The sequence below is a fragment of the Thamnophis elegans genome, chromosome 16, assembly GCF_009769535.1.
Source record: "Thamnophis elegans isolate rThaEle1 chromosome 16, rThaEle1.pri, whole genome shotgun sequence".
Classification (NCBI taxonomy): domain Eukaryota; kingdom Metazoa; phylum Chordata; class Lepidosauria; order Squamata; family Colubridae; genus Thamnophis; species Thamnophis elegans.
In genome coordinates this window covers 5197579-5216327 of record NC_045556.1, presented here as the reverse complement: position 1 = coordinate 5216327, position 18749 = coordinate 5197579, and the positions used below count along the sequence as shown (strand labels likewise).

Here is an 18749-nt window from a genome sequence, read left to right as displayed (position 1 = left end):
GCCCTGACCCTATGGAATGAGTTACCCCCAGAGATCCGGACCCTACCCACCTCTCATGGCCTTCCGAAAGGCTACCAAAACCTGGCTATTCCGGCAGGCCTGGGCTGTTGACCTCTCGACCGAGGTCCAGCCCCGATTAGACTGGGTCATGATGTGCTTCTTTTAGCAATAGCAGTTAGACTTATATACCGCTTCATAGGGCTTTCAGCCCTCTCTAAGCGGTTTACAGAGGCATATATTGCCCCCACAACAATCCGGTCCTCATTTTACCCACCTCGGAAGGATGGAAGGCTGAGTCAACCCTGAGCCGGTGAGATTTGAACCGCCGAACTGCAGAACTAGCAGTCAGCTGAAGTAGCTTGCAGTGCTGCATTTAATCACTGCGCCACCTTGGCTCTTTAATCTCTTTTAATCTGTTTTCCTCTGTTTGTTTTAACTCTTCTTTTAAAATTATTTTAAAATTTATTTTCTGTAAGCCGCCCGGAGTCCCTCGGGATTGGCGGCCTATAAATTTAATAAATCAAATCGATCAATCAATCAATCAAAATATTTCTGGTTTTAAATCTAGATGTTGCTTTATCATTTTTTTCCAACCTGTGTGTATTTTTGTCCAATATTTTGTTTGCTTTCAAGAAATGATTTTATTTCTTGAGCATATCCATTCCATTGGTGTTTCAAGGCAGTTGACACCTACTTGTCGGGGTTCCAAAAACCCCCAACAAAATAAAACTCTGAGGCTTCAACGTTCCACTTTATTAGAGATGTCCTATTGGCACATCTGGGGAAACCCGAATCTGAAAGCTTCCAGGTTTTCCCCACCCAGTTGAAAGTTCAAGACTCTGCCCCATCACCCACAAGTCCATCCCACGGTCCAATCCTCCCCTGCCATGAAACAGAGTTCACCCATCCAGTTCCGGCCAAATGCAGAGACAAAGATGACCTTGACTTTCTAAGAAGAATGTTATTATGGCTACATATCATCCAACTCCATATAATCCCCCACCTCCCATTTCCCCACAATAGAAAGTAAACAATAGAAAGTGTGGCAGGCCTGAAGTCCAAAGAAAAGATGGCTTGCAGGCATGACACCACTTGAGTCAAGAGAACAAGATAGCCCAATGGTTAAAGGGATTGGGCTGAAAAGGACTTCCCTTAGAAGGAACTCCTTAGAAGGAACTCCATAGGTACAAAACGGTTCCCCGATTCCTTTCCAGGCAGCTTTGAAGAATTCACGAAAGCTTTTGATGGACCTTCTACCTTGTTTCCCCTTGGTTCCATACTCCCTAGGAATCTCAGATCCAGTTGCAGAAGGAGAAGGGCCTTCTACAGGTGCACTGCCAGGACCTTGAAAGACAAGCTGAAGAGTTGGGCAAACAGCTGGATGAGCAACGGACCATCTCCCAAGACTGGAGAAACCAATGGGAGGACATGGATGCCGCTTTGAGGACCAAAGGTGAAGAGTTGGACAAATGAGGGCCCAGAACCAGGCCCTCCAAGCCAAGGTGGGGCCAACAGTTTCTTGGTAGTTTCCCTCCCCTTCCTTGTCTCCTGGCTGTTCAATTGTCCTAGCTCTTTTGAACTTTCAGCTCTAGGCAAGGATCAGTAGTGTCCTTGGTGCTCTCTGAGCTTGGTGGTTTCCTTCTAGACCTTTCATTGCCCAAATTAGGTAACATCATCAGTCCTAGAAGGGAGGTGGGTTGGAGGGGAGGAGGAGGAGAGGAGAAGAAGAAGAAGGAGAAGGAGAAGGAGAAGGAGAAGGAGAAGGAGAAGGAGAGGAGAAGAAGATGACGACAACTGTGGGCTCCTTTGTGCTCTGTGAGCTTGGTAGTTTTTTCCTAGACTTTTCATTGCCCAAACTAGGTAATATCATCAATCCTAGAAGGTAGGTGGGTTGGAGGAGGAGGAGGATTGTGGGATCCTTGGTGCTGTCTGAGCTTAGTGGTTTTCTTCTAGACTTTTCATTGCCCAAACTAGGTAACATCATCAATCCTAGAAGGTAGGTGGTTGGAGGAGGAGGAGAGGAGAGAGGAGGGAAGAAGAAGAAGAGAAAGAAGTAAGAGCGACGAAGAAGAGAAGAAGAAGAAGAGAAGAAGAAGAAGAAAAAGAAGAGAAGAAGGAAGATGATGATAATGACTGTGGGCTCTTTGGTGCTCTCTGAGCTTGGTAGTTTTTTTCTAGACTTTCCATTGCCCAAACTAGGTAACCTCATCAGTCCTAGAAGGTAGTTGGGTGGGAGGGAGGAGAAGAGGAGGAGGGAAGAAGAAGAAGAAGAAAAGAAGAAGAAGAAGAAGAAGAAGAAGAAGAAGAAAGAAGAAGAAAAGAAGAAGAGAAGACAACTGTGGGGCCCTTGTGCTCTCTGAGCTTGGTGATTTTCATCTAGACCTTTCATTGTCCAAACTAGGTAACATCACCAGCCCTAGAAGGGAGGAAGGATTTAGGAGGAGGAGGTGGGTGGTGGAAAGGAAGAGGAGGAAGAACAGGAGGACTGTGGGGTCCGTGATGCTCTCTGAGCTTGCTTGTTTTCTTACAAATGTTTCCTTACCCAAACTAAGCACCATCATCAGTGCGGTGATGATGTTGCCTAGTTTCGATAATGAAACAGTCTGCAGGAAAACCACCAAGCTCAGAGAGCACCAGGGCTCCTCATTTCAACCCCCCAGCTACAAATATTCTCCTTTATTGGTCTGTCTTTTTTGGGACTTGGCTGGTCGGGCCATGTTTAAGTCTCAGCGATGCCCTGGAGGACCTCTACAGCAGCAGCATCTCAGGGCCTCTTATCTGCTGAGTTGGCTGCTTCTTTCTTGACAGAAGGCAGAGTGGAGTTTGGAGAAGCAGAGGCTTCAGCAGCTGGTCCGTGATTTGGAGGAGCAACTTGCTGAAAAGTAAGGAACACAAATCAACGAGACAGAATCTGAAGGTATAAAGGACCCCTAGATCTTCACGGGAAACGATAGGTCCATGTTCTCCGGGAAATAAAAGGCGCTTTTGACCGAGAAGGCTGGCATGTCGTGAATCTCAGAGACTCTGTGCCCAGAGTCTTTCCTTGCACAGCACCACATTTGGGAAATATTGACATGGGAGCTTTCCAAGCTAGATAAGGTCTGTGGTCCTAAATACTCCTTTGAAAGACTGTTTGCCAGGCCTTTGCTGAGTGTGAATGAGAGGAATTCATTGTTGAATAAAAGGGGTTTTGTCAGGACCAGGATTCTGCCTGGTGCTTTTTGGGGAAGCCTAGGTCAGAACAAGAATTCTTGTCTCCAGGGACCAAGCCTGGAGAGATCTCAGGCAGACCAGAGATGTGGAGAGAGCTGCGTTGGAGATGAGACTTCACCAGAGCCAAAGATAACAGAGAAGGTCCAGGGACCTCCAATGAGAAGGTTAGTCCTGGTCAAGAGGACATGTCTGTTGGATCTGGCAGATTTGGACAGTGAGGAGGTTGGGGAGGAACCTGGGCCAGTCCTGGAGTCTGGGGAAGCTCTGACGAGGGCTGTGTGTCGAGGCAGAGAGGGGGCCACCGATGCCAGTTATCAGCTGCCTTCAGAGTCAGACATCAGTGAGGAAAACAGCTGGAGCCTGTTCCCAGTGTGCACATGTGCAGAGTTGCCAGATGAAGGAAAGCTAAAGAACAGGGGTCGACTTGGGAAAGGCCACAGGTGGACGGTGAATGGCCCCTCCCAGAGGAATAAAAGAGGAGTGAAAGGGGAGTGGAGTTTGCAGGAGACAATTAGTTCGCTTAATTGGTTCCTGACTCTCCAAGTTTTGCAGAGATCGGCCTGGCGGCTCTCCAAGCCAGATAAGGTCTGTGACTGTAAATCCTCCCTGGAAAGACTTTGCTGGATATGAATGAGCAGAATTCACAGGCAATTAATAAAAGGGGATTTTGTCGGGACCAGGAGTTTGCTTCCTGCTCTTGGGAAACCTCGGCCAGAAGAACATCCAATGGGCCATGGTGAAAACCAGATCTACGACCCTTGTTGACCCAGTGACATTTTTGAATTGGGATTAATTTTTGAACAAGAGGGAAGATCTGAGGTAGTTATTCCTTTTAAACATAAATTTGGGAGCATGTAGAATTGGTGAAGAGCGGAGAGCAATTGGTCGTGCTATATAACCTTAGAGACGTTAACCAGAGAATAAGGAAGCAAGAGTTTGGAGTGGCGCGGTGGCCTAGTGGTGGAGCTCTCGCCTCACCATCAGGAGGTTGTGAGTTCAATCCTAGGTAGAGGCAGATATTTCTCTCCCTTTGGGCAACATGAGAGTATATATCTGATGAACAAAACTCCACATTGGCGACAGGGAAGGGCATCTGGCCATGAAAACATTCTGCTAGCTCCATTCAGTTGCTCCGAGTCCACCCCACAAGGGATTATTATGGGTCATTAAAAAATGATGAATATGGAAGTGTGTGTTTGGAGAGATACCTCAAAGGTCATAATAGTTCATAATCTGTAATCGGTTGACAAAACTCTTGAGAGGTTTAATTTCCTATGTACTAAAAGAAGTTACAATCAGGACATACTTGCTGACCCAGAGTTCTGATTTTCCACCCCTTCTAGGGGCGTCCTGCTGGCTTGGAGGGAAAGATTGTTGGGAACCAGCTGGAAGGTCTCCGGCTACAGCATCATTCAGTGACGGAGCAGGTGAGATGTCAGTCCTGGCATTTGTTCACTGTCCCATCTTTCTCCTTCTGCCATCTCCCCAGCCCCCAGGAGCTCTCTGAAAGCCTCCACGGCCATTTTGGTGAAGGGGCGGGGTTTCAGTAGGCAAAAAATGCTGAATTCATTGTATAAGACGCACCCAGATTTTCAGCCTCCTTTTTGAGGGAAAAGGTGTGTCTTATACTCTGAAAAATACGGTAGTTTGGGGGGGGGGATTTGCACAGACTTGCAGCTTTAGTACAGAACAGTTGGACGCCCAGACACCGAGCTGTCTCCAGCAAATACTGTTTCAGTTTCTAAACAGCCCTCATTGGCTGACTGAGTTGCTAGGCCCATTCATTGGCTGATCTTGTTCCCATGTCTCTCCCAGCCATGAATCCTCTGACTGTTCTGAATGGGGTTTGCCTTAACGAAGCTCTCTCCCATTCCTGCACACTCCAAGCATCTCTTCTGAACTTGAAGCATCCGTCAACTTTTATAACCCCACGTTAGCCAATTGCAGATCCCGCTGGATCGAGATTTAGCTCGTATGGCATTCGTAGCTTCTAGAAACCCTCAAGCCTGCGTATAATTGTCATTAACCAGACTATTCTTTCCATCTGTTTCTGTCCCCCAAAAGCTGAAGGAACTGTTTAGGCAGAGGCAAGAGCCGCGAGCCGGATCCAGTAAGCATCAGGAAGGGGGAGTCAAGGCAAGGAGCACAATGCCACCTCAGAACGTCCCGCGAGTGCTGGTGAGATTCCACCTTTCCATCGTCTTCATGGGCCACCAGTTGAGTCCCAGCTGCCTGGATACCGACCCTTGTTTTTGGGACGTTGGAGGTCCCACTGGAGCAGGGGTGATCAGCCAGTCCTAGAATGGGTTGTAGGCAGTGGTGGGTTTCAAAATTTTTTCGAACCTACTCTGTGGGTGTGGCCTCCTTTGTGGGAGTGGCTTGCAGGCCATGTGACCTGGTGGGAGTGGCCTGATGGCCATGTGTTTTCTTTCTTTCTCTCTCTCTCTCTCTTTTCTTCCTTTTGTCTCTCTGCCCCTTTTTCCTTTCTTTCATCTCTCACTTTTTCTTTCTTTCTTCCTTTCTTTCTCTTTCTCTCTCTCTCTCTCCCTCTGTGTGTGTATGTGTGTGTGTGTGTGTTTGTGAGTGGTGGGTTTCAAAAATTTTTGGAACCTCTTCTGTAGGTGTGGCCTGCTTTTTGGTGGAACCTCTTCTAACCGGTTCAGTAGATTTGACGAACCGGTTCTACCGAACTGGTGCGAACTGGTAGGAACCCAACTCTGGTTGTAGGTGTTCTGACCGAGGCTTCCCCAGCGGCACGAAGCCGAGTCCTCGTCCCGATAAACCCCTTTTATTTAATTGACACTGAATTCCTCTCCCGCAAAGTCTTCCCTCTCCCACAGTCTTTCAAGATAGTTCAAAATTACCGACCTTTGTCAGCCTGGGGGAGTGGCCAGGCCGATATCTTTCAGATGCCGCAATACTTGGCAAGAATGCAGGAACGAACTAAGTGCCTCCTGCAAACTCCACTCCCCTTTCGCTCCCCTTTTATTCCCTCTGGGAGGGGCCGTTCACCGTCCACCTGTGGCCTTCCTCCCAAGTCGACCCCCCCTGTTCTTTAGCTGTTTCCTTCCCTCAGCAATGCCCGGAATGACTTCCAGTTTGCTTCCTCCCAAAGACCACTTCACAGGAATCCCTCGGACTTCCGTCGGAAGAAAGACACTTGGAAGCTGGAGACGCATCCAAGAGGGAGGAAGGGGAACAGAGCCTTCGTCAGCAGCTGGAAGCCAAAACCGATGTGGTAAGCACAACTTATTTGTCAGCATCAGGCTCTCCCAAGCTCCGTTTTCACTTGCAGAGGGCTGCGCGAGGCCATTGCAGCCGAAAACGGAGCTCAGGAGCCTATTTCCGCTGGGCCACAGGCGCCCCCCAACATGAGTGATGGCAAACTGGCCACGCCTATCTTGGCCACACCCACTGTGGGCCCCCAAGGTGAAACCCAATTCTCCTCCAATTCCCCCCAGTTATTGAAAAATAAACTTGTCTATCACATTTGCAGCTGAATTCCACCCGTTTAAAGGATGATTGAGTAACGCAAATCTACGAAGGGCTGCATTTTTTGTATGATGTTAGTTTTATTTTATTTTTTCTTGGTGAAGTTAAGACGATCATTTCCAGGTTTTCCTCCAACCTGGGTAAGGCTGTTGCAAGCATTCAATGACTGATTTGAGTTTTGGGGAAAAGTTTTATTTGAAAAACAAAAAAAAAGCAGGAGCAAAATAATTGAAATAAGACCCCAAAGTAAATCAGTTACTTTCATCATTTGGCTGCAGGCTCTTTAAAAGGATCTCGGCTCCCTCTTTGCAGAGTTTTATTAATTTTGTCTTCTCACTCCCAGATTTCCGCCATGGCCTGTGAAATTCAAACTTTGAAAGAGAAAAATGAGAACTTAATACAAGGTGAGGAGCTTCCAGCTCTTATTTCAGTTAGTTCTCAACTTCACCGCAAGACGAGAAGAGATTAAAAAGCTTTGTAATTTTTGTTTTAAGATTCAAATCCTTTTTTTAATCCTATATTTTTTTAAAAAATATACAGTATATATAATCACTACTTTTTGGAGAAATCTTCAGCCATTGAAAGTTCAGCTCTTTTTATGTTTTTAAAAATCTTGGCTGCTTCCATTGAGGACTTTTGGGGTAAGAGGTGCAGGATGTACAAATAGTTAACGACCAGAACTGAGCCCAACATTTTTGTGGTTAAGTGAAACATTTGTTAAGTGAGTTTTGCCTGGTCTTATGACTTTCCTTGCCACTGTTGTTAAGTGAATCACTGCAGTTGTTGAAGTCAGTGACACAGTTGTGAAGTGGATCTGGCTTCCCCATTGATGTTGCTTGTCAGGAGGCAAAAGGGGTTCATGGGACACGGCAACCGTCATAAATATGAGTCAGTTGTCAAGCGTCCGAATTTTGATCACCTGACTCTGGGGATGGTGCAACAATTGTAAGTGTGAAAAACGGTGATAAGTCACTTTTTTCAATGCCATTGAAGTCTCAAAGATCAAGAGACAACTGGACTTTCTAGTTTTCTTTCTTTCTTTCTTCTTCCTTCCCTCTTCCTTTCTCTTTCCTTTTTTCTTCCTTTCTTTTTCTTTTCTTCCTTCTCCTTCCTTCCCTCCCTTTTTCTTTCTTCCTTCCCTTTCTTTTTTCTTTTGTTCTTTCATTCCTTCCTTTTTTCCTTTTTCTTTTCCTCCTTCTTCCTTCCCTCCCACTTTTTCTTTCTTTCTTTTTTCTTCTTCCTTCCCTCTTTTTCTTTCCTTTTTTCTTTATTTTCTTTCTTTCCTTCCCTCCCTTTCTTTTTTGTTTCTCGTTCCTTCCTTCCCTTTCTTTTTTTCTTTGTTTGCTTTTTTTCTTTCTTTGTGCTTTCTCCTTCCGTCCCTCCCTTTCTTTTCTTTCTTTTTCTTTCCCCTTCCCTCCCTCCCTTTTTCTTTCCTTTTTTCTTCCTTTTTCTTTTCTTTTCTCCTTCCCTCCCACTTTTTCTTTTTCTTTCTTTTTCCTTTCTTCCTTCCCTTTCTTTTTCTTTCTTTTTATTTTCTTTCTCCTTCCTTCCCTCCCTTTCTTTTTCTTTTTTTCTTTCCTTTCTCTTTCCTTTTTCTCCTTCCTTCCTTTTTCTTTCTCCCTCTTCCCCTCCCTCCCTTCTTTTTTTTCTTTCTTCTTTCCCTTCCTTTCCTCCGTCCCTCTTTTTCTTTCTTCTTTGAAGATGTTTTGCTTTGAGGCAAAACGCCTTCAAAGAAGAACAGGAAGTCCAGCTGCCTCTTGGGGAAAAAAAGCACCTTTGGGGCATCCATCCTCACCTGGATGACGGAGGATCTCCATAGACACTTGGACGGTCCCTATTTGGCTGTTGAAAGCCGAGGACTACAGGAACGGATGGTCGTTAAAACCCAAGCTTGCCTTTCCTCCCAACAGCCAACTGAGATTCCAGGAACAGATTCAACACATCCGCCAGCTTTCCAAGCGACCGCCGGGGAAAGAGGTGCAGGTTCCAAGACTTCCCACCAGCCTCGGAGAGGATGGGCAAAGGGCTCATTGCCATGAGATTCTGGAGGTTTCCTCGCGGAAGGATGGCTCCTTGCTCTTCCCATCACGTAAAGATAGAGGAAGAGTTTCAAGCCTGCACCGAGGAAGAGCAAAAGGACACCTCTTCGAACATCAGGAGGGCGCAAAGTCAGCCCTCGCTTCTCCCTTCTGGCCCATCTCTTCAATCGCTGGGACCCTCTCTGATACATCTTCAGCATCCCACAAAATTTATTAGCCCCCACAGCTTCTCCTAAATCCCCCCTAAAGCATGTGCAGGATGAGGAGCTTTGCTCAGACCCTGCAGCCCACAGCTTTTGTCCCCAAGCCTTTTGGGCCCCCCGAACCATGGTCCCCTTTCCGAGTAGGGCCGAATCGCCGGAGAATGGAGAATTGTAGCAACTTGGTTCCCAGCGAAGTGGTATTCAGCAGGTCTGACCAGTCCTGAAGAACCGGTAAGGAATTTTGAGTAGTCAGGAGAACTGGTAAATACCACCTCTGGCTGGCCCCACCCCCAATCTATTCTCTGCCTCCCAAGTCCCACTGATCGGGAGGGAATGGGATTTTGCAGTATCCTTCCCCAGGAGTGGGGAGGGAATGGGGATTTTGCAGTATCCTTCCCCTGGAGTGAGGAGGAATGGAGATTTTGCAGTATCCTTCCCCAGGAGTGGGAGGGAATGGGATTTTGCAGTATCCTTCCCCTGGAGTGGGGAGGGAATGGGGATTTTGCAGTATCCTTCCCCCAGGAGTGGGAGGAATGGAGATTTTGCCGTATCCTTCCCCAGGAGTGTGGAGGGAATGGGGATTTTGCAGTATCCTTCCCCTGGAGTTGGGAGGAATGGGATGGATTTGCAGTATCCTTCCCAGGAGTGGGAGGGAATGGAGATTTTGCCGTATCCTTCCCCAGGAGTGTAGAGGGAATGGGGATTTTGCAGTATCCTTCCCCTGGAGTGGGGAGGAGGGAATGGGATTTTGCAGTATCCTTCCCCTGGAGTGAGAGGGAATGGATGATTTTGCAGTATCCTTCCCCAGGAGTGGGGAGGAATGGGGATTTTGCAGTATCCTTCCCCTGGGTGGGGAGGGAATGGGATTTTGCAGTATCCTTCCCCAGGAGTGGGGAGGGAATGGAGATTTTGCCGTATCCTTCCCCAGGAGTGTGGAGGAATGGATTTTGCAGTATCCTTCCCCTGGAGTGGGAGGGAATGGGGATTTTGCAGTATCCTTCCCCAGGAGTGGGGAGGGAATGGAGATTTTGCCGTATCCTTCCCCAGGAGTAGAGGGAATGGGGATGATTTTGCAGTATCCTTCCCCTGAGTGGGGAGGGAATGGGGATTTTGCAGTATCCTTCCCCTGGAGTGGGGAGTTTGCAGTATCCTTTCCCTGGAGTGGGGAGGGAATGGGGTTTTGCAGTATCCTTCCCCTGCCACGCCCACAGAACGTAGTAAACATTTTGATCCCACCATTGGTTCCCGACAAGACAACATATGTCAGCATGGATCTGACTTTGGGAAGGAAAGCTCTGTGTTTGCACGGAGATTTTTTTCTCCTTCTTCTAATGAGGCTGCTCCTCTTTCTAAAATATATCTATATATATAAATGGCTCGTGTTTAGTGTGTGTGTGTGTTCCAGCGTTACTCTGGAACGCCTCGACGATTTCAACCAACTTGGTACACAGATGTCTCCAGAAAACAAATACTGGGGGGGGGGGGTAAGATACCCTATCACCCCTCGGGTGTATGTTCTATAAGATACAGCCTGTAGTGCCTTCAAATGGCTTCTACTGTACTGCCGTAAAATGGATTCTACCGTACAGCGCACTGGAGTTGCCATGGTAACAGCTTCACAGTATTCCGCAAGGGGTCTCATCTGGGAAAATCCAACGTTAAAATTATATTTGGTCCGGACATTTCCCCCCTATAAATAAATAGCGGGCAATGCCGGGTTATCAGCTAGTTATGGTATTAAAAAAAAACTGGATTGGATTCAATCTTTGCCTAGTTTATGGAATATCTCCAAGTTGATAATAAGCATCTTCCCAAGTCAGGGCTTCTTCTAATCCCAAGGTTGCTTGAAGCTCTTACTTTTGGGGGAGAGATCGTTTATCTCTTTAGCAGAAAGGGATGCGAAAATAAGAAACCACCATAAAACACGAGGAGGGCAGGAAGTTGGCTTATTTTTCAGAGCTTAGTTGGGGTCTCCAATTAAGAGTCGGCTCTTGCAACCTTGAATTTTCTCTCCCGTTGGAATTCTCTTGGGTTTGGAGAAGATTGGCCCTGGTGCTCTCCGTATCTCCAGGGCTTCTCATATCTGCCGAGATGCTCAGCCAGCTGGTGTTGATGTCCCTGGTGTAACTCAATACTCAGCATCACCTCCCTCCCCATCGATTCCAACAAAGCTATTCGCTGTTTCAGCTGGAGGGACCTTTCCTGGTGGTTCACCATCGAGATTTGAGAAAAGGAAGAATCATGTCCTCCTTCTAGAGCAGAGGTCACCAAACCTCCGGACCTTTGGATCATTAAATCCATAATTTTAATCATGCTGACCCTTAATCCGATCTGCCTAATGGCCAGGTGGTCATGTGAGTGGTTGGGCGTGGCCAGGGGTCATGCCACCACACCTCATGGGCACCTCACCGGCCTCTACTCGTCCCTCCCCTCCCACCACTCCTCGCTTGCCCGCCCACCGCCTTAGGCCCCACAGGAAGCAGTTGCTCCGAGCAAACCGTTTTGCTACCCAGCTGATCGTCAGAGCTACCGTTCACTCATCCAACCGTCTGAATCCCGCCCTTGGATTTGAGGAATTCATACGTATTCAAAATATATAATAATAATAATAATAATAATAATAATAATGGGGGGCCCGACTATAACCAATGCCAATCCGGCAAAACAACTGGCCGCTGTGATACAATTGTATAATAATATAATATTCAGTAGCACAATGATCCATTGGAATTTGTCAAAATTATAATATTAAAACAGCACAAACTGGTGGGAACATCAGCCTGAAAAAGTCACCGAAAATCAGATGTCAAGATCTTGTGGGATTTTCGCATACAAACGGACAAAATACTGGCGCATAATCACCAGACATCACACTGGTTGAGAAAACAAGGTTACAATCATAGACATCGCAATACCCGTGATAGCAGGGCCGAGAAGGAACATGAAAAATCACGAATACCAGGATTTTAAAATAGAAATTCAACGATTATGGCACAAACCAGCAGTGTTATTGGCACACTGGGTGCTATTCCAAAAGCACTGGAATGCATTTGAAACAGTTAAAACTTGACAAAACCACCATCAGTCAAATGCAAAAAGCCGCACTGCTTGGATCTGCACGCATATTACGAAATACGTTACGACGTCCTAGGCCCCTGGGAGGGGCCCGACTAGTACCAATGCCAAATCCGGCGAAACAACTGGCCGCTTTGATAAAATTCTGTTGTTGCGATATAATATAATACTAATAATAATAATAATAATAATAATAATATAATAATAATATCAAGGACGACGACAGCCACGATCTGAAGAGGTAGAAGTATTGGAATATAAACATTCAGATAACTTGTTAAGATAGAAAACAAACACAAAAAAATAATAAACAACAGAACAACAACAAACCCAACGACAACATATACAGACACTTGCTGAAAGGAAAAAAAAAAAAACATCTGAGGTATTTTAGTTATTCACCATCTAGGCTATCACTTTATTTTTTCTTTCTTTCTTTAAATAGTTAAAACGAACTAGTCGCGAGGCTGCTGTAGTGACCTGATCTTACGGTTTGACTACCCTTCCTTCCTTCCTTCCTTCCTTCCTTTCCTTCCTTCCTTCCTTCCTCCCTCCCTCCCTCCTCCCTCCCTCCTTCCACCTCTTGGGAAGGAAAGGGGAAAAACAACCAACAGCAGCAAGAAAAGGGCTGTGTAGGGTTTTGTGTGCAGATCCTTCTGGGGAGGATGGGGGGACGGGACCACACCTCCCTACTCCTTCCACTCCGATGGGCCACCTCCATCCGACTTCTGTGGCCCGTTGGCTACTAAGGGCAAAGTGGGGAGGGGAAAGACCCTGGAAACATCACGGAAGCTCCTGTGAGTAGCCCAGCTTCCTCGGCAAGATCCTGCCATTGCTTTCCAAAGGTCGAGAGATGGCGGGACCCGATTAAGATCCTCGGCCGGAAAGCGGGCGCGGAGCAGCCCACGTTCAAGGCGATGATTTGGGGTTATGTTTTAGCGCCGGATCTCCCTCAATGCCCAATTCGCCCACCCTGAAGTTGCCACGAGGCCTTTGGATGGCGAAGGGGGAGGTTGGGGAGGGGGCGGAGAAGGAAGACACCTCTGAAAATACGGATCTGTCCTTGGAGACCCTGCCCTTCCCGTCCGTACTGAAAAGTCCTGAGTGCCATACAATCTTTTTAATATCCCGAGTTACAGGTTAGGTCAAGAGAAGGGAAGGCTCCCTCCCTCGCCCCGCCGCCAACGATCCCACCCCTCTCCCCAAATTGAGGCATACTCTGTTTGCTGACTTACGCACACCCCCTCCCCAAAATCCCACAGAGGAGAGGAACGCCGCCGCCATCATCACCACAGGTGGGCAGCTCTGAAATGGAGGGGGTCCCATCTCACAGTCAAAAAGTACATAATGATAAGTGGCAGGCAGAGCAAAAAATAACAGAGCCTCCCGCCCCCCAATTAACCGAGCCAAGGTGTGATGCTGCAGCTTATCTGAATGAGGTATATATTTATATTTATATATTTATATATATATCGTTACAAACCCTCCCGAAATCTAGCTCAATCCCTCCCTCCCCCCCCCCAAAAAAAACCCTGGAGAAGAACAACAGCTTTTAAATCCCCTGCCTTGTTAGCTGCGTCCGTTGCTAAAAGGAATGAAGGCTTTCCATTCCCACCCACCCCGAGCCCCCCAGGAAAGCCCCTCCAGTGACTCAAACAGCTTTGAGTTGCAAAGTTGGGCATGGCTGGGGCAGGCACAAGGATTTTTTTTAAAAAACACGGACCTGAGATGTACCGAAGAGACGATAGCAGTGGTGGGAGGTTAATGTTTCCCCGAGACGGAAGGAAAAAAGGAAAAGAGAAAAAAAATCACAGGGGGCTTGCAAACTTCCGTCGGTTATTTACCTTTCCCCCAAATGTGGTTGTTGTTTTTTTAACCTCTCAGGCTGAAGTTTGATAGTCAAGAAGGCTCAGGTGGGGTAACATTGCTGAGAGGGGTAGGCTTGCTTAAAATAAATAAGAGTTTAAAAACCCACAAGTGTTTGGCAAAAGTATTCCTTGTCCCTCTCTCCCCCCGTCTCTCTTTCACACACACTCTCTCTCATTCTCTCTCTTTCACACTCTCCCTCTCATTTTCTCTCTCTTCACAAACTCTCATTCTCTCTTTCATAGACAATCTCATCCTCTCTCTCATTCTCTTTCACACTCTCCTCATTCTCATCTTTCACAACTCTCTCATTCTCTCTTTCATACACACTGTCTCTTCTCTCTCATTCTCACACACTCTCTCATTCTCTTTCACACACACACTTTCACACTCTCATTCTTTCACACACCATTCTTTCACACACCCATTCTTTCACACACTCTCATTCTCTTTCACACACTCATTCTTTCACACACACACATTCACACTCTCATTCTTTCACACTCTCATTCTTTCACACTCTCATTCTTTCACACTCATTCTTTCATACACACTCATTCTGTTTCATGCACTTTCATTCTCTCTTTCACACACTCATTCTCTCTCTTTCACACTCATTCTCATTCTCTCTCTCTTTCTCTCTTTGACTCTCTCTGTCTCTCTCTCTCTCTCCTCTTGCCAGCCTGCAGAAACCCTCCCAATTATGGGACGTGCTTTTAAGGTGTCTCCTCTGGAAGAGATGGCCAGGGTTTCCTTCAACTGCCGCCGAGGGTTCGGTTTTACAAGCTGGGAGACAGCTAGGATGGCTTTCTAAGCAACAGAACCGATGTGATTAATTTGAGACGCGCGCATGCAGAGCTAAATCTGCAGAGGATTCTCACGAGAATCCTAATTGGGGGGGGGGGGAATCTGCTAAAAAGCCACTACTCTCAAAAAAAAAAAAAAAAAAAGGTAGGCAGATCCTGAACTACTGATTTTTTTTTTAGGCCTCTCTGCCTTCATCGGAAGACTCCCTTAAACCATCAGGCCGTCTTTAGCTGAGGAAGAGGGGGATAGAAGAAATGGCCCCGTGGAGCACGAACTTTGGGTTTCCTGCCCTCCCTTGCAAGGGAAGCAGGAAGGGAGACACGGCCCAGGCAGATGGACATGTTTTTGGTGAGAAAGGGTGACCGCTTTCCATCAACAAAAGGCCAAGCACGGCGAAGGAGGTTCCCCTTACTCTGGTTGCAGAGAAGAGCCACCATCAGAGCTTACCTTGGCCACCAGGACCGAGTATGGCCATTTGGTGCTCTGGTTGACGGGGGGGGGGGGGGGTGGGGGGAGATAACATGGGATGTCCTCCTATAATCTGGTCCTCCTGCCTGCCAGGGGGTGCTAAAGGGACATGGGTCCTTTGGCATGCCCATCGGTTGATCTACAAAGGCCAAAGACCCGCTTCGTGTTATCTAACGGATTTCCCTTCAATCATTTTTTTAAAACTTTCTCGGTTGATGGAAGACCTGAGTGGACTGCTCAGAACTCATAATAAGGCAGGATTTGGAAAAGGGAAGGATGGGGGAAGACCACGATATGTGGCATTTTCCAAGATATCTGGGTCGATCTGAGCTGTCCAAGTATCCTTTCTCATTAATTTCTCCTCCCATTGCTAGGTAGCAAGTGGAGAACCTTGTTCAGGAGCATTTCGTTCTTCATGGGGCTACGGGGCTCAAATGTTTGTCCCCTTGGAGGTCACGCAGCCTGTTGGCCAGAGAGGGGGAGGAAGATCCTTAAACTTAAAAAAATTAAGAAATGGAGGGTTCCAGCACCTCCTTACTGGCCATTTTGTTTGGGGGGGGGGTGTCTCAGCTAGTTTTGGGAGATGACAGAGTGGTCTTCAAATACACCGCAATTATAACTTGCGTCTGTTAGGAATTCCGACACATTTAGAAAGCAATTGTGCTGTAGAGTAGGAGTCGCCACCCTTGGCAACTGTTAAGATTTGTGGGCTTCAACTGCCTGTGGGAATTCTGGGAGTTGAAGTCCACAAATCTTAAAGTTGCCAAGGTTGGAGAGAATCCCTGTTGTAGAGTAATGCTTCTCAACTCCGCAGTTTTAAGAGGAGTGGAGTTCAAGGGAGTAAAGTCCTTTTCTGGGTTAAGAGGGGGGGAAAAAAGAGGAATTAACCTGCCACCAATGCCGATTTCTCTCCCATGCCCGAGTCGGTTTGTGCCAAGGCGCTTCCCCCGGCTGACTGAAATATCAAAACCTCCATTCCTTCAAGCCTCTTTTGCTCTCTCTCTCTCTCTCTCCTCCCTCCCTCCCTATCTCGTTTGGTGTCCTCTTTGGTGCTACAATATATAAAATTCAAACTAAAAAGCAGTCGACGAGACCATATAAAAAGAAGCTTTTAACATATGCAAATCCTTCCAGAAGAGGTGGAAAAAACAAAAAACAAACAAGGGGGGGGGGACAAAACCCCTACCCACCCAACAACACAGCAATAAGTACATTTTATTTGAGGTATTTCATCTGCTCGGGAGAAGCTGTCGCAGTTCTGTAGGATGACTGAGTTTGACCAGGATGGGACGTTTTCCCTTAAGGTAAAATGGTGCTCATCTGATCAAAAGCGCTAGATTTAAAAACAACGAACCGAGAAACCAAGATGATCTCAGTTGGATTTGAGGGAAACCAAGATGATCTGTTGGATTTGAGGGAAACAACCAACCAAGAAACCAAGATGATTTCAGTTGGATTTGAGGGAAACCAAGATGATCTCAGTTGGATTTCAGTGATACCAAGATGATTTCAGTTGGATTTGAGGGAAACCAGACGATCTCAGTTGGATTTCAGTGAAACCAAGATGATTTCAGTTGGATTTAAGGGAAACCAAGATGATCTCAGTTGGATTTGAGGGAAACCAAGATGATCTCAGTTGGATTTCAGTGAAACCAAGATGATCTGTTGGATTTGAAAAAAACCAAGATGATCTCAGTTGGATTTCAGTGAAACCAAAATGATTTCAGTTGGATTTGAGGGAAACCAAGATGATCTCAGTTGGATTTGAGGGAAACAATCAACTGAGAAGCCAAGATGATTGCAGTTGGATTTAGTGAAACCAAGATGAGCTCAGTTGGATTTGAGGGAAACAATCAACTGAGAAGCCAAGATGATCTCAGTTGGATTTTAGTGAAACCAAGATGATCTCAGTTGGATTTGAGGGAAAAAAACCAACTGAGAAACCAAGGTGATCTCAGTTGGATTGAGGGAAACCAAGATGATCTCAGTTGGATTTGAGGGAAACAATCAATTAGGAAACCAAGATGATCTCAGCTGGATTTGAGGGAAGTTGGAATTGAGGGAAAATGACTATATTGGCGGGGGAGAAGCAAAAACAGAACCTAGTTTTCAGCACATCCTGGTTTCGGGAGAACGTCACAGGCTACTGAGCTGGGATTCATCAGCGCCAGAAAGGCTCTGAAAACAGACCGTTTTCTTTTCATTTGAGGAAAACGGACGAGGTCCTACATGAGATTCTACAAAGGAAGTCACCAAGACCGATGCTATTTGATGCACAGCCCATCTCTCTTACTCAAAGCAAATCCTTCCTATTTCTGCCTTTGCTTGCTATTTTTCGATCGGCGGGATTTTCCTCCCCGTGTATTTCCTTCGCTCAGGTCCGAAACCAGGAAGGATGACGCAAAGGACCCCGCGTCTTCGGAAGAGCCTCTGCGGCAGGTAGGCGAGACCTTCTAACTGCAGGTAAGACTGGTGGCGGTTCCAGAAACAGGCCGCCCATCCCTCTCTGCTGTTTACATCTCTGTTTTCCTCCTTTCTTTCTTTTCTTAAAAAAGAAGAAGACGCTAGCTACGATTTAATGGCTGTGAAGGTCCCATCCGAGGGGGACTTCTTGTGCTGAAATAATTCTTCAAAAACAAAAACAAAACCCCAAACCCTCAGGGAATGCGGAAATCTGGAGAGATGGAAGGAATAGAGGGGAGGGGGGCCGCGATAAGGATGCCAAGCAAGGGTAATCAGCGGGGATTGAGACATTTTTCTCCTGCCTTGGGGTAGAAGGAGGGGAGGATTGTCAATACACGGCAGTCGTATATGAGAAGGGAGAAAAGGGAGGAAAGAAAAAGAAGAAGAAAAAAGAAAGAAAAGAAAGGGAAGGAAGGAGAAAGAAAGGGAAGGAAGGAAGAAAGAAAGAAAGAAAGAAGAAACTAGAAAGTCAGTTGTCTCTTGACCTTCGAGACTTCAATGGCATAGAAAAGAAAGAAAGAAAGAAGAAAGAAAGAAAGAAAGAAAGAAAGAAAAAAGGAAGGAAGAAAGAAAGAAAACTAGAAGTCAGTTGTCTCTTGACCTTTGAGACTTCAATGTCATGAGAAAGAAAGAAAGAAAGAAAGAAAGAAAGAAAAAGGGAAGGAAGAAAGAAAAAAAGGAAGGAAAGAAAGAAAACTAGAAAGTCCAGTTGTCTCTTGAACCTTTGAGACTTCAATGGCAAAGAAAGAAAGAAAGAAAGAAAGAAAGAAAGAAAGGGAAAGAAAGGCACCCCCTTTAGGCTTCCAAGGCTGTGGGTGGAAAACCCCAGGTATTTTATCAGGGTCTTCTTTCGCCACTCTAACCCTGGCAATGCTCAGTCATCTACAAAAACGCTTTGCCTCTCCAGAGAATCCCTGATTGAAACACGCCTCGTGTCCCCTTCCCTCCCCTCCCCACCCACCCCTCATCTTCACTGAGGACACAGCAAGACCTGAAAGAAAAGGCTTAAAAAGCCAGGCGAGGTCCATCCGGAGGGAGACTCGCCAGCGCAGAGACGGCGCCTCCTCTCCTCTCCGTGTGCGGCTCTGGGCCCGGGGGACAGGAGGAGCTCCTCAGGGCCAGG

The 18749-nt window shown here is 46.6% G+C and overlaps 1 long non-coding RNA gene across 1 annotated transcript; it reads left to right on the top strand.

Moving 5' to 3' along the window:
- The first annotated feature begins 1292 nt into the window (after positions 1-1292).
- LOC116518890 lies at positions 1293-9120 on the top strand. The gene is made up of 8 exons (XR_004256596.1): positions 1293-1502; positions 2809-2882; positions 3262-3377; positions 4557-4640; positions 5278-5391; positions 6329-6451; positions 7049-7109; positions 8616-9120. It is a non-coding gene; the product is annotated as an uncharacterized LOC116518890 (long non-coding RNA).
- The last annotated feature ends 9629 nt before the right edge of the window (positions 9121-18749 follow it).